The sequence below is a fragment of the Hermetia illucens genome, chromosome 5 (genome assembly GCF_905115235.1).
Source record: "Hermetia illucens chromosome 5, iHerIll2.2.curated.20191125, whole genome shotgun sequence".
NCBI classification, from domain to species: domain Eukaryota; kingdom Metazoa; phylum Arthropoda; class Insecta; order Diptera; family Stratiomyidae; genus Hermetia; species Hermetia illucens.
In genome coordinates, this window is record NC_051853.1 from 29,954,761 (window position 1) to 29,970,371 (window position 15,611).

The 15,611-nt window shown below is 44.4% G+C and overlaps 1 protein-coding gene across 1 annotated transcript in view; it reads left to right on the top strand.

The window, feature by feature from the left end:
* Positions 1 to 15,611, top strand: part of LOC119656538 — a 460,384-nt gene that overhangs the window by 38,597 nt on the left and 406,176 nt on the right. The window contains exon 3 of the mRNA XM_038062884.1: positions 14,135 to 14,181. The gene's annotated coding sequence lies outside the window, so the exon portion shown is untranslated. The remainder of the gene's footprint in view (positions 1 to 14,134; positions 14,182 to 15,611) is intronic.

Consider the following 15,611-nt stretch of genomic DNA (forward strand, 5'->3'; position numbering starts at 1 on the left):
TCTTATAGGTGATACCTCTATAATTGCTGCACTGTGTGATATCTCCCTTTTTATGTATCAGATAGATGATGCCTCTTTGCCGGTCGTCAGGGATTGATTCGCCGTCCCTCACCTTAAGTACAACTTGATGAACCACTTGGTGTAATCGCTTTCATATTTACCCATTCGGCTGTAATTCCATCGGTTCCTGGCGACTTATGATTTTTAAGCCGATAAATTGCACCGACTGTTTCTTCTGTGCTTGGTGGTGCCAGTATTTGTCCGTCGTCTTTAGTTGGCGGGACTTCCAACTCGCCGATGTTCTGATTGTTCAGTAGTTCATCAAAGTACTCAACCCATCGCTCTAACATGCCCATTCTGTCGGAAATCAGATTTCCCTCTTTGTGTCGGCAGGATAAACAACGAGGTGTGTAAGGCTTCATCCTGCTGACTTGTTGGTAAAGCTTGCACGTATGGTGCGGTTGCTTACTGTACTTTTCGAGTTTACAGACCTGTTGGTCCCAGGCTTCCTTTTTTCGTCTGTGAAGTCGCTTTTCCGCTCGCCGGAGTTCGTGATAAGTCTTTACGCGTGCCCGCGTCCTTTGAGAATGCAACATTATTCGGCATGCGACACTCTTCTGTTCCGTAGCTAGCTTACATTCATCATCAAATCAGCCGTTCCGACTCTTTTTGCGGCTGGGCCAAGTATATTTGTGGCCGTATTTATGATAACATCCTTCAGGTGATTGTGAAGATTATTTGTTGATGCTTCATCTGCAGGATCTCTGTTGACTCCGGTTATTGCGGCATCCATTTTCCTCTTATAGGTGTTGCGGAGGGCTGTGTTGTGGATGGCTTCAGTGTTGATAATGATCCGAATCTATATTGGGCCCCTAAATGTTCTGACATTCATCCTTTCCGCTTTCCACGCAAATCACGTACTTCCAACAACCATTGCGTGCGACACTGCTAGTTGGATAATCCGCAGTCCGAACGTTAATGAGGCTTATATTTGTAAACTTGCCTGGCAAGCGCAGAGTGCATAGCCGTTCGCTTATGTTTTCGAAGCCGAAAACTGCAAGTTTCATTTTTTGGCTGACGAAGAAACCTAGTCCGAGCACATGGTTTACTGGATGAGCGCTATAATATATGGTGTAGCGACTCTTCTCCAGCCCTATATTGAAACAGGGTATCGGCTAGCTGCTTGGCAGCTTCATCTCTGTGCAGGCAGCGCACGTTCCATGAGAAAATGCGCGAATCGTTATTCCATTGTGGTTGCTGGGTTCGTCGTTGTGTTATCCGTCCAGTCCGAGACTCCTGTTGTGACTTCGTAACAAGTTGTTTCCTGTGTAGGGTTGTCAGCCCTACCCAACCCCCAACCTGGAGAATCAGTTGGTACAATTTGTCCCGTTTTTAGGCGCGGGAGACTCGCCTTCATCCTTCTCCGTCCGCAGCCTTTTGTTAAGAAAGAGCTCCCTTCGATCACGACGTGGATGTGGAGATAGGGTTTGGTAGTAGAGTTATTGGTGTTGGTTCAGCAAGCGTTTCCCAAGTTTTATGCTCCATCGTGGGTACCAATCCGCGTTTCGCCCTGGGACCTATACTACCTTAGGTACATACATCTAGATAAACAGTGGAATGAAAACACTATTACTTCGCGCCCATTTATTGCTCTAAATTAATCACTTAAAATGTTTTAAATTTAAACAGGTTCAACTAATTTACCAAATAATAACCCTCGTTTGCTCCCTAATACCCCGTTTCATGATTTTAAATTATTACACCGTTTCATTTAAGCTTACTCTTGCTCGTAATTACCGCACCGTACTATGTTATGTAATGATTGATATTTACAGAGTTAAGTATCATTACCTAAAAATTTGTTGTATTGTATATACATAAGTACCACGCTTCATCTAGAATCGGAGAAACTAAACGAAAGCATGCTATTAAACCATAATCGCTCCTAACTCCAGGCATCGTTAGTAAAATTGTGAGGGTAACCATTTAGAGAACTATTGACAACCTAGACCACGTTATACAAGATAATTGGGAAAATACAAAGTCGACAAATTTATCTCCGTTTTGCAATTTGAGGTAGGCCCCAGCACGAAATTTGTCCTCAGTTCTACACAAGTGTAGCTATCAGAAAACTAAATTATTTCCTCTATAAGAGCCTAAAAGTTTTATATCAGCAACCCCGTTAGCAATAAAGTCGACTATCGGCCGGGGCACTTGAATTTAATTAGAAATTCATCATCATTTCGTTTTTAATGCTCGAACAATTTATAGTATATACTTACAGCGCAAGAGATGATTTTCTGCAGTGATTAATGTCGTATTATATTTTATACATAATTTCCCATTCAATTCATCCACTTAATCGTAATCAGCGCATTCCAACATTGAATGCAATATCAACAGAAGAGCCACACGTAACGCTACATCAATAATGAACATATCTGAAGCCAGCGAGGGAAGGATAAAACCCGGAAAATGATGCGGGAAAGTTTAATAATTTCAAAAACCAACGTTTGCAAATGATTCCAATGGAACCAGTATAATGCTACAAATCGGTTTATAGTCCCTTAATATGCACTGAGCGCGAATTAAAAACAATTACGTAAGTTCTACTAAGCGACCGTGCTATAAACCACTAGATACATTAATTATAGAGTGAATAATTGAGAGGAGATTAGTTGGGATGATGGAATGGCATATGAGTAGCATGCATGTAAAAGATACTTGATCAAGTATCTCTTGCTTGGGTACTCCACTGAGCTGTTGTGATTACACCCTGTTGAACTTGTAGGGTTGGTAGATGTGAGTCAAAGAATCAAAACGTTATCGGTTCCTTTGTGAGAGGGCAGAGTAAATTTAAACAGATCTGTTTGGCATAGCAGATATTCATTGCTTGCTTAGTCGACAATTTCAATTATCTGACATGGAGGACGCAACCGTTCGATTTCTCTCAAATAACCCTCATTAATGTGCAAAAGCGTTCTTAATTGACGACGTAGGCTATGAAGGGAAAGTACAGCAGTACCTACACGTTACAAGGCCAAACCGCACATTAATTGAATCCGGCCGAAGTAGCCAAGCTAGAAAGAGTGATCACGCACGATAGTAGCCTCCACTTAATCCCGGGCGAGGGTTCACCTACACACGTCCCATTATATCATCAATTTAGGAGCGTGAAAATATCGATGCTTAAAAAAGTGTGAGCAGCGTCGTAGAGAGAAAATCTAGACCCGAGGTCAAAATTATGCAAAATCAGAGCCCCTTGATAAAAATTGTATAGTTCTGAAGAGAAAATAATCAGAGTCCTCCTATTATCCCCTTTTTTTACTCTTACTTTTCACTTTCCACTCCGAGCCCTCGAGAAAACTCCGGGCTCGATGGGAATTCCCCCCCCCCCCCCCTTTCAACCCCTCTAGACAGGCCTGAATGTAAGCCTGTATTATTAGCAACACCAGTCATGAGCGACTAAGGGTCTGAAACTTTCCGGTTTCATGAGGTTAAATTTAGTTGAGGAGATGAGGGACACTTTAGGTGCTAGATATTAGAGCCTTGTGCTACCTCCTGACACATCTATTCAAACGGCAAATCTGAGAACACCCCCCAAAGTTAGAGAGTGTACATGTTCAGTGGACAGCTTCATAGCACTTGCAGGCTTCTTCAATACCCATGACTGCTCCATCGGACATACATAGCTTTCCCACATTTTGTTGAAGTTGTGGCGCGGCAGGATTCGCAGCATTCGAAATTTATTTCGAATGTTGCGAGTACGAGCGAATAGATGGCGCGGATCTATCCACTTTGCGTAGCACGCCACGGGAGTGGAAGATCGCAGAAAAGTGTGCCATGAGTTGTTGTCTAAAACGTAGTAGACACAAAAAATTAATCTAATGCAGTAATTATGTTTTTCGTAAATGTCTCTGTTTTGTAATATTAAGTTCGAATATATGAATAAATACTGAAGTCTTTTGAATTAAAAATAGGAAAACGGAAGTTGAGTCCGCCGACTAAGATTAGGTCAAATAACATGTATAACTAATTTAATAATAAATGTTAACTTAAATATTATAATAAATATAAGTAATGTTAAATACTTAATTGGTGACCCCGATATTTAAAAAACGACAAATTATCCGCCATCGCCGCCATTGGTGAAGTTCTATTGACGACAAAATTCGTCCGAGCAACACGGCAGAAATAGAACTTCCAAACACCGAGAAATCTATCAAAAACATCAGTAGACCGTACGGCAAGTGATTTTCACGCGTTCGCATCTACAGTTGAGTGTGGAGTGCCGTTGTAAACATCACGAAAACGTGTCGCATCTCCACATCCCGAGTCGGAGCAGAGGCAAGAAAAAACGCGAGAAAACCTTCTCTACACAGTGTACTGCGCGACACACGTCGGACCCTCTCCAGAAGTAGATTTTCACGCGACTTCCCGTACGCACGCCCTCCTGCACAACACCTTTCACGCACCGGACTAGTCATCATTGTCACAACGATCAACAACAGCAGCAAACGGCTGTCCCCGTCGCCGCCACCGCTGCCGTCCACAGTCGCCGCAACCACCACCGCTGCCATCACAGACGCAGCAGCTGTCACCGGTGCTGCCACAGACGCAGCAGCTGCCACCGCTGTCGCTACAGACGCCATCAACGCAGCCCCAGCCACCATCATTGCCGCAGCCACTTCCGCCGCCGGAATCGTCTCCACCATCGCCGCAGAGGTCGAAGCCGCCGCCGTCACTGCAGCCCTCGCCGTCAAGATCAGCGCAGCTGACCGACACCAGCATCACCGCTATCAGGCAGACACCGAAGACCCCGCCACCATCGCTGCAGCAGAAGCCGCCACCACCGCCGCCGCCTTCACATCAACGCCGTCTTCACCAAAGAGGCCGCAGCAGCGAAGCATTATTGTAATTTATTATTGTTCAATACATTAGAAGTTTTAAAAAAAATAGTAATAAAAGATTGAAATCGCTGCAAGAGATGGCGAAGAGGTGTTTAGCATCGCGAGTTCACCATTTTCATTGGTGGTGTTTTCGGTCTGCGCTGGAGAGCGTCCGCTTCGCTCATCATTTTTTTTTTCTCGTTTCGTGCGTGCATTTGTGGTTGCGGCCTGCCGTGTCGGTGTAAAGTTCAACGCGTTTCAGTATAAACTCACCGCGTTTACATCTCAATCTCGTACTTCTCTGTAAGAAAAATGTCTTTTGACAATAAGGACGCGGCAGGCCCATCGGACCCGCAAGTGACCGCCCTCGCCGTACGCGTTCCTCCGTTTTGGCGGCGGAACCCCGAGCTGTGGTTCGTGCATTTGGAAGCACAATTCCAAATGTCCGGCATCACATCGGACGCGACCCGCTTCAACTACGCGGTGGTCGGCCTGGACGAAGAGTCCATACTTCTGGTGTCCGACGTAGTGAAGTCGGCATCGTACACACAGCTCAAGAGCGAGTTGATCAGGCGCCTGTCGGCAAGCGAGTCGGCAAAATTAGACCACTTGCTGGCGGGTTTAACGTTGGGTGATCGAACTCCCAGCCAATTGCTTCGTGAAATGAGGCAATTGGGTGGGAGCAAGATCGGCGACGACCTCATCAAGTCGCTCTGGCTGCGTCGGCTCCCGGAGGGCACCCAGGCGATCCTCGCTTGCGTCTCCGGTTCCTTGGAGGAACTGGCAGCGACGGCCGACCAGGTCCAGGAGGTGTACGTACGCCCAACCTTGGCGGCCGTTCAACCACCGTCGGATGAGGTGGGTGAATTGAGGCGCGAGATTGCTGCTTTAACAGCCAGTATGGCCGAGATGCGGGCGACGTTGGACGCTCAGCGTTCGGGCGCCAGATCGCGAGCACGCTCACGGTCTGCCACCCGAAAAGGGCGATCAGGTAGCAGGTCGTCAAGACAGTCCACGGACCAAGGGATTTGCTGGTACCACCGCAGATTCGGGGATAAAGCGACAAGATGTACGCTACCGTGTAGATTCTCTCCTACCGCAAAAAACTAGGTCCGCGGGGGGTCTTGGCGGCGGCCACCCAGAACGCAGCGCCACGTCGCCTAACTATTTTCGACCCCCTCAGCGGGCGCAGCTACCTCATCGATACTGGTGCGGAGGTTTCGGTTCTTCCCGTACCTCGGCAACATCAACTTTTCCCTCAACCGCTCAAACTTGCGGCAGCAAATTCCTCCCACATAAACACGTACGGGTATAGGCAAGTGGACGTGAGTCTTGGCTTGCGTAGGACGTTTTCGTGGCGTTTCATCCTGGCGGATGTCAGCTTCCCCATACTAGGCGCAGACTTCCTGTGTCACTATGGATTGCTGGTGGACTTGCAAAACAAGTCTCTTATAGATTCCACGACCAACCTTAATTCGTCGGGACATATGGTATCTCACCCAGGCAATAATCTTTCCGTTCTTTTAGAAGACATTACCGACTCTCGTGTTCGGGCACTTCTCCAAAAGTTCAGCCAGATTACTACTAACTGTGGTCTCTCCAAACCAGTGAAGCACAATGTGCAGCACCACATTATCACTACTGGTTCCCCGATCTTCTCGAAGGTGCGTCCTCTACCATCTCAGAAACTGGCAATTGCACGGAAAGAGTTTGAACAACTCGTTCAACAGGGTATCTGCAGGCCCTCAAACAGCTGTTGGTCTTCCCCACTGCATATGGTCCCTAAGCCAAACGGCGAATGGCGCCCATGTGGGGATTACAGAAGGCTAAATGCACAGACTGTTCCTGACCGATATCCAATTCCACTCATCCACGACTTTGCGCATCACCTCGCGAATTGCCGCATCTTTTCGACCTTGGACTTAACCAAGGCTTATCACCAAATCCCAGTAGCTCCTGAAGACATTCCAAAGACGGCAATATGCACACCCTTTGGACTCTTCGAGTTCACCCGGATGACTTTCGGATTGTGCAATGCGGCGCAAACCTTTCAAAGGTTCATTCACTCAGTCCTGCGAAACCTCGAATTCTGTTTCGTATATTTGGATGATGTTTTGGTCGCTTCTTCCACTGAGTCTGAGCACTTAGCCCATCTCGAGTGCATTTTTCAACGTCTCCTTGAGGCCGGTTTAGTCCTAAACGTTGAGAAATGCAAATTCCTTCAACAACAGGTGAGATTCCTCGGCCATTTCATTTCCCCTGAAGGAATACAGCCCGACCCAGACAAGGTGCAAGCGATAACAAGCTTCCCGCGTCCAAAGACAGTGAGGGAGTTGAGGAGGTTCTTGGGCATGCTAAACTTCTACCGTCGTTTCCTGCCCAAGGCCGCCCATCTCCAGTCCATTTTGAACGCGTACTTGTCTGGCCCCAAAACTAAGGACACACGAGAGATCGTGTGGTCTGAAGAGGCTATCTGCGCGTTTGACAAATCCCGTCAACAACTGGCCGACGCTACACTCTTGGCATTTCCTCTGCAAGATGCACCCCTAGCCGTTTTTGTTGATGCCTCTGACATCGCAGTAGGTGCTGCCCTTCACCAAAAGGTGGACCAAGTTTGCCAGCCGTTGAGCTTCTTCTCGAAGCAGTTGAATCCCGCTCAACGGAACTACAGCACCTACGATCGCGAACTGCTCGCCGCATACCTGTCCATCAAATACTTCCGTTTCTCCCTAGAAGGCCGGCCGTTCACAGTGTTCACGGACCATAAGCCTCTCACGTTCGCTTTGAAACAGAAGCCCGACAAAGCGTCCCCTCGTCAGCTTCGACACCTGAGCTTCATAAGCCAGTTCACGTCAGACATCCAGCACGTGTCCGGGAAGGACAACATTGTTGCTGACGCTTTGTCTCGTGTCTCCGAAGTTAACATCCCCGCCTCACTCGATTTCTCGGCTATTGCCAAGGCGCAAGTGGATGACGCAGCACTTCAGAGCCTCAAGTCCAACCCCAAATACAAATTTCGGGAGTTGCCCATCTTCGGCTCAAACCTCTCGCTCTGCTGCGAAGACTCGGAAAAGGGACCTCGGCCATACATTCCGGCCACATTTCGCAAGGAAGTGTTCCACGCAGTTCACGACTTGGCGCACCCCGGCATCAGGACAACAAACCGGTTAGTCACCGGAAAATACTTCTGGCCCTCCATGAACAAGGATATCAATTCCTGGGCCAGAGAGTGCATCGCATGCCAAAAGTGTAAAGTCTCCAGGCATGTAAGGAAAGAAGTGGGCTTATTCCCCCGCACTACCAAGCGTTTCCACACCATACACCTCGACATAATAGGGCCTTTGCGAGACTCGCATGGTTATAAGTATTGCCTCACAATCATCGACAGGTTCACGCGGTGGCCTGAGGCAATACCTCTGAAAGACATTACGGCGCAATCATGTGCTGAAGCCCTCTGTCGAGAGTGGATACCTCGCTTTGGCGTCCCTGCAGTGGTCATCACTGACCAGGGAATGCAATTTGAGTCCACCCTTTTCTTCGAGTTAGGCAAACTCCTTGGTTTTAAACGCCAGCGGACTACGGCATACCACCCACAATCCAATGGGATGCTGGAACGTTGGCACCGGACGCTGAAAGCCGCCATTATGGCACGCGACGACCCGTCCTGGACGCAAGTCTTGCCTCTCGTCCTACTCGGCCTTCGTACAACCCGCCGAGAGGAATTTGCTGCCAGCCCCGCGGAGCTGGTTTACGGGGAGAACCCAAGACTCCCAAGCGATCCGGTCTTCGACAAGAGATCGGGTCTCACGGAGTCGGGGTTGGTGCGTCTGCTGAGGGACAATCTCCGACGCATCAAGGCGCCACCACCCACTCGACACTCGTCCATACCTGCCAGTTCGCCCAAGGAGCTAGACACTTGCACGCACGTGCTGATCAGGACGGATGCCGTCCGGAAGCCGCTGCAGCCTCCATATGAAGGCCCGTACCGCGTTCTCGAGCGGGGAGAACATTTCTTCCAGCTCGAGATCGGTGGTCACAAAAAGGCGGTCTCTTTGTCCAGGCTGAAACCCGCGTGCGCCCCGAAGCAACGTCGTGTCCGCTTTGTGGATTAACGGCGAACGAAGTTCGGGGATCAGTCGCCGAAACCCCTAGGTTTCATCTGGGGGCGGAGTGATGTGGCGCGGCAGGATTCGCAGCATTCGAAATTTATTTCGAATGTTGCGAGTGCGAGCGAATAGATGGCGCGGATCTATCCACTTTGCGTAGCACGCCACGGGAGTGGAAGATCGCAGAAAAGTGTGCCATGAGTTGTTGTCTAAAACGTAGTAGACACAAAAAATTAATCTAATGCAGTAATTATGTTTTTCGTAAATGTCTCTGTTTTGTAATATTAAGTTCGAATATATGAATAAATACTGAAGTCTTTTGAATTAAAAATAGGAAAACGGAAGTTGAGTCCGCCGACTAAGATTAGGTCAAATAACATGTATAACTAATTTAATAATAAATGTTAACTTAAATATTATAATAAATATAAGTAATGTTAAATACTTAAAAGTTACCTAAATTGACTTTTTAATGGACGATCTGCTTGCATTTGGATGACCTTTTGAAAATATACGTATCTCCGCAAACAAATTTTCCAATCCTTTTTGTAGAAAGGAAGTTGGATTCATTCGCCGATAGGTTTTTCTGTTCATGGGAGTGTATTTTCCTTCTTCATGTTCCGCGAGATTACTGGAATGCAAGCGTACACAGGTATACATTATGTCTATTTGAAATATACAGACATTAGGTAGCCATTCCTTCTATTCTTGAAGCAGAGATCATGGCATTTAAGTACATAGATTTGTATGCATGAAACGATTCACATTTTCTACAACTACGAGAAATGCGGACCCAACAAGCACTAAACCGTTCTAAAAGTTTCTTTATCTCTGTCATGGCCATGTTCCAACGGACCCTCCAAGACTTTGTTGACTACTCTGTTGCCAACAACATGAACACTGTTGCCGAACACAATGCCCTTGAAGTTGATTAGGAATTCCACCACTTCTAACACTGATATAGAGTAAGGGAAAAATGAGTCGGGAAAGCCGAAGCTATACGTTTCAGAGATGAAAGGTGTTGTGTATTTCTTTTATAAAGACATTTGAGTGTGAATTTGAGCCATTAGTACGTAACACGTAATATACGCATATATTATGTGAGAATATCCATTTTCAGGTGATATTGACATTCAGAATCTAGAATTTCCAAAGACGTGTCAACTTTGATCTATTATAACTTTGTTAGTAATTTTGCGATTTTCACCAAACTTGTTAGGATCAAGCCCTATATTATGGCCCACATTGTTGCTAGAATGAACTTAAGGGGGGTTTTACAGCCAATTACTGAAAATTACAGTAATATACTATTATTAGTACTTCGGAGCCTAGCCACTATATAGTAGCCTCTTGATTTTTTCGAGTTTTTTTCAGTTCGGCAGTTTCTGAGAATGGCCAGTTAAATAAATGATCACTTTCGACCCCTTGTACTCCCCGCCTTTTCAGAAAACGTTAAAACTAACACCAGCTTCAGAAAGCTCTAACCGATACCTTTCATTTGATACCCCACATGACTATATTTGCTGAAACAAATTTACTCCCTCCTTTTGCATGTATGGGGACATCCCCTTCAATTGAACGCTAGGATATAACTCACTGTATGCGGGAGCGTGAGCGTTCACAGTTCCCACTTTTCCACCAAATTATAAAAGGATAGTGTAAATGCAAATAATCCCTATAATTGGTACCTATTGTATTTATTTTGTCCATTGTCGAACAAAATGAAAGATGAGCAAACTTAAAAACATCGCAGAATGTTTTGGGGTCTCCCTTTAAGAGGGCTATCCCGTGTGTAGGGTTTTTTTTTTTTAATTTTTTTTGTGAAGAATTAGATAAAGACACTAATACGGATTTTTCGCCATATAAAATATTTATTGATATCTTGACCAGGCATAATAATTTTTGCAGCCCGATAACGTAGTTCATTATTGAAATACAGAGCAACTTATACGTCATCCTCCTAAAAGTGTTTTTATGTTGTCACACTAGATGGCGCTGCGTTCATTTTGAAGAAAAAAGTCGACGGCATTTTAACATGCGGACTTAATCACAGTCCACAAACAGCAGATTTTCAATATGCAGTTTCGATAAAAACGCATTTAAAAAGTAGAATGTGATTTTTAGCCATAAACTCTTAACTAATCATTAATCTGTTATACCTAGTTCATAAACCTTAGGTTTCTTCAAGAAACACATGTAGAGCCTTGATTTCAATTCGTGTCCTTTTAGCGAAGCCACTCGAATGTCATTTGGTCCAATAAATGCATACTTTATTACGGCGATCGACATAAACCTGGCAAGTTACATTTTACCTGTTTAACACTGTAATTTCCAAGCGATTCCGAATTTCAAAAAATCACGTTGCCGATATATCAAGACACAATTGATGTAAAAAAAAATCGATTCCTCGGATGCGACACACGAAAGGACCTCCTTAAGCCGTGTGGAGAATTTATGCAAAATAAGAAAAACCTGGTATCAAAAACAAAACAAAAACAAGTCAGGAAAGCCAAAGCTTGACGCTTCAGGTATAAAAGGTTTTGTGTTTCCCTATGTGAGAAGCATAACGCAGTTTTCCATTGGCTGACAGCATTCACTCGAGATATTTAAATTGCTCAGTGCTGTCAGCTTCAATAACCTGCCCAGAACTGAGCGAATTAAATATCTCGGGTCAATGTTATCAGCCAATGGAGAACTGCGTTTTGAAATTGCTTCACGCGTTAACCTGGATGAAGTGGCATTCCACAACTGGTGTTCTTTGTTATCGACGTATCAGCAAACTTCTCAAATCTGAAATTTACCCCAATATCGTCCATCTGCCGCTCTCTACAGTTCTAAGTGTTGGGCGACTATAAAAAACAATGAAAAGCGTCTTTCGGGAATGGAGACGAAGATGTTGCATTGCGCTGGTAGCGTGACACGTTTTGATCACGTCCAAAATGAGGATATCCACGATCGATGTGGGGTTACCCCGATCGTGGAAAAACTGCATGTGAGGCGTTTTCGATGGTATGGTCACGTAATTCGCGCTAAAGAGAATTCGCTTGCCAATATTGGTCTGAACATTGTCAACGGTAAGCGACCAAAAGGCCGGCCGAAACAACCGTGGATTGATACGCTGGATGGGGATTTAAAAGCCTCGCTATTGCATCCACATAAGGCGTTTGATAAAATAAAATGACGAAACCGATCACGACGAGCCGACTCCGCTTTTGAATGGGACAAAGGCTGAAGAAAAGGAAAAAGAAAGCTCCATGTCACTATGTCCAACTCCATGAGTTAAAAATTCCATTGCCCTTTAGTTTGTAGAAAGCGATTTAAATAAATCATTTGATGGAAAGTTCTGTATTGATAATAGTCAACCTCATACGCTTAACACTCTGAGTTTAATATTATTAGCAAATGCGAAGAAGCTCGGCGCTTCAGGTATGAAAGGTTTTGTTTGCTTCTTCTGTGAGTATATTTGAGTGCAGGACTATCCCATTTGTAAGCACTCTGTTATGTATATGCACTTAGTATGTCTTTAGTGTTATAATGATATTAGTTGCAGGAAATTTACACAGAAAAGTCAATTTTGAGCTAATGTAACCTTGTTAGTAATAGTATGATATTGATCAAACTTGGGGATAGCATGCTTCATATTATATTCTATACTACCACAAACTTTTATAGCACTGGGATAAACTTAAGGGGGTTTTTACTCAATTTTCCCAAAAAATATTGAAATATACTATTATTAACTTAATTAGAACCGATATCAATATGGAGAGTATTTTGAGGCCTGGACACTATATAGACACAGCTTCATGATTTTTTTCAGATTTTTCGGTTGGGTGGTTTCTGAGAATGGGTCCGTTAAAGAAATCATAATTTCCCACCCCTCCCACTCCCCGCCCCCCCTCAAAAACTAAGACCGGCTTCGAAAAGTACTAATCGAGAACTTTCATTTAATACCCCACTTGACAATATTCGGTGAAAAAAATGTTACACCCCCCCTTTGTATGTATTGGGACCCCCCCTCCTCCCACCCCTTAATCACAACGTAAAAGGATATCACTGACTGCATGTCTGGGCGTCACAGTCCCCACCTTCTCACAAAATTTCGTGTCAATCGGTATAGCCGTTTCTGAGAAAAGTGCGTGTGACAGACAGACATACAGACGGACAGATAGACAGACATAGTTTTGGTTTGCCGGATTTTCATGAAACTTGGCATGTATATGCACGAGACTGTCTTCTACGTTGGTGCAAAGAGGAGAGAAGTAGATTCTTCATAAATGCGACTTTAATATTTGACATAGATGTCAATTATTCCCGTTAATTATGACGTCAGCATCTTATTTGCATGGCTTTGGGAGCAGTTAAGAAATTGCTAAGTTTGAACTGCTATAACTTTGGCATTAATTGCCGGATTTCCACGAAATTTGGCACGTGTATTCGAAATGTTGTCCTCTTTGCTGATCTATGATAAATTTGAAAGTCTTAGGATGAATTTAAGGGGGCTTTTCAGTAAATTTCTAAAAATTGGCAATATACTATTAGTAAGTTTATTTGAGCAGATGTCAGAATGGGACACATTTTGAGACCTAGATTTCGCCATCCAGATTTTTTCCGATTGTTAGGTTAGGTAATTTCCGAAAATGAATCCAGTCTCACTTTAAGTGCGTACATTTTGACTCCTCTCTCGCACACTTCGCAATTCACAACAAAAGTAATATCAGTTGCGGAAAGTACTGACCGAGACCATTCATTTGATAATTTGATACCATACACGGCTATATCCGGTGAAAAATTTTTTTGAATCCCTCCTTTGCATGTATTGGGAGCCCCCCTTTAAACTCCGCCTAAATTTATACCACTCGATGCAAGCGTGAGATTTTGTAGTTCCCATCTGTCCACCAAATTTCGTTCGGATCGGTTTAGCCGTTTTGGAGAAAAGTGAGTGTGACAGACAGACGGACAGACAGTCAGACATTGAATCGATTTTAATAAGGTTTTGTTTTACACAAAACTTTTTATATTATGCTTATATGAGCATAAATTCATGTGTTATATAGTATATATGTTCTGGCTTATTTTCATAGAATAATAGTTTCAAAATCCGGTTTTTGTTACATTTACATATTTCTTATCTTTCAGATGAACTAATTTAAGGATTGAACCTAAACGAAAAATTTTCGTAACAGGTAAATATGAGAAACATCTATGTACTCTTGAATAAGAAATATTGGGTCGGGAAAAAGAAATGTCGTATTTGTAATTGAAATTTGACGCTTTGTTTAACATACTTATAATTATCCGACTTCATTATCCCCCCTTATAAAACCCCCCTCCCTCTTTGAAAAAAACTCAGACAGCCGGTTTTCGCAAGCCTCTTTTGAGACCAACTTAGTAGCACCAAGACCATTGGTGCCAGGTCCGGACTATACAGTGGATGCGATAGGACATCCCATCCGAGGTCCCGTAGCTTCTGGCGGGTCATCAAAATTGTGTGAGGCTGAGCGTTGTCCTGGTGGGACACAACACCACTCCTATTGACCAGTTCTGGCCGCTTCTGGTGAATCGCCTGCTTCAAACGGTCGAGTTGCTCACAGTAGAGGACCGAATTGAGGGCCTGACCATAGTAGAGCAGCTCATAGTGGATGGTTCCCTTCCAATCCCACCAAACACACAGCAAAACCTTCCTGGCCGCCAATCCGGGCTTGACGGTTTGGGCCGGCTCATCGCGCTTCGACCACGATCTTTTTCACTTGAGGTTGTCGTACGTGATCCACTTTTCATCACCAGGCACCATTCACTTCAAAAATGGGTCGAATTCGTTCCGTTTCAGCAGTGTATCGCAGGCCTTGATTCGGTCCAAGAGATTTTTTGCGTCAGTTCGTGTACCACCCAAACATACAGCTTTTTGGAATGCAATCTTCTGAAACGGTTTTCTTCTTCTTCCAAACGGTTGTATGGTTTATACCCAATTCCTGGCCAATCGAGCGAATACTCACATGACGGTCTACTTGGATGATTTCTACGATTTTATCGGTTTCTACGGCGATTGGCCTACCAGTACGGGGTGTATCTTCGACATCCACTACACCAGAACGAAATCGATCGAACCAACGCCCTGCTGTGCGAATCGTTACAGTATCGAGTCCATAAACTTAACAAATTTTTTCGGCCGCCTTCATTGTATTTTTACCTCTGAAGTAGTAAACACGTAAAATTTCTTGCTTGGTGAAACGTACGATGACAACTCTGACAAAGACTTGTAGCACAGATTGTCGTCTTCAAATCGCCGTGCATCATGACCCGATGCGATAAGTATGTACAACACAGGATATGTTTAAGTGTCGCTATCTATTGACAAAATACGACATTTCTTTTTCCCCAACCCTATATATTAGATATGCTGTTGTAACCATATTGGCACAGAAGAGTCAATATTTACTATTGTGGAAATATCCTATACATACAATAACATACTTTCCCTTATTGCTTTTACACATAAACTTGATAAGCTCGAAGAGTCCTTTTCCACGATGCTTATTAAATTACTGCATCATAAAGATACAGCTGTATTGCGAGATTAAGCTACAGTTTCAGTATTTTTCAGAATAAAGCTTTG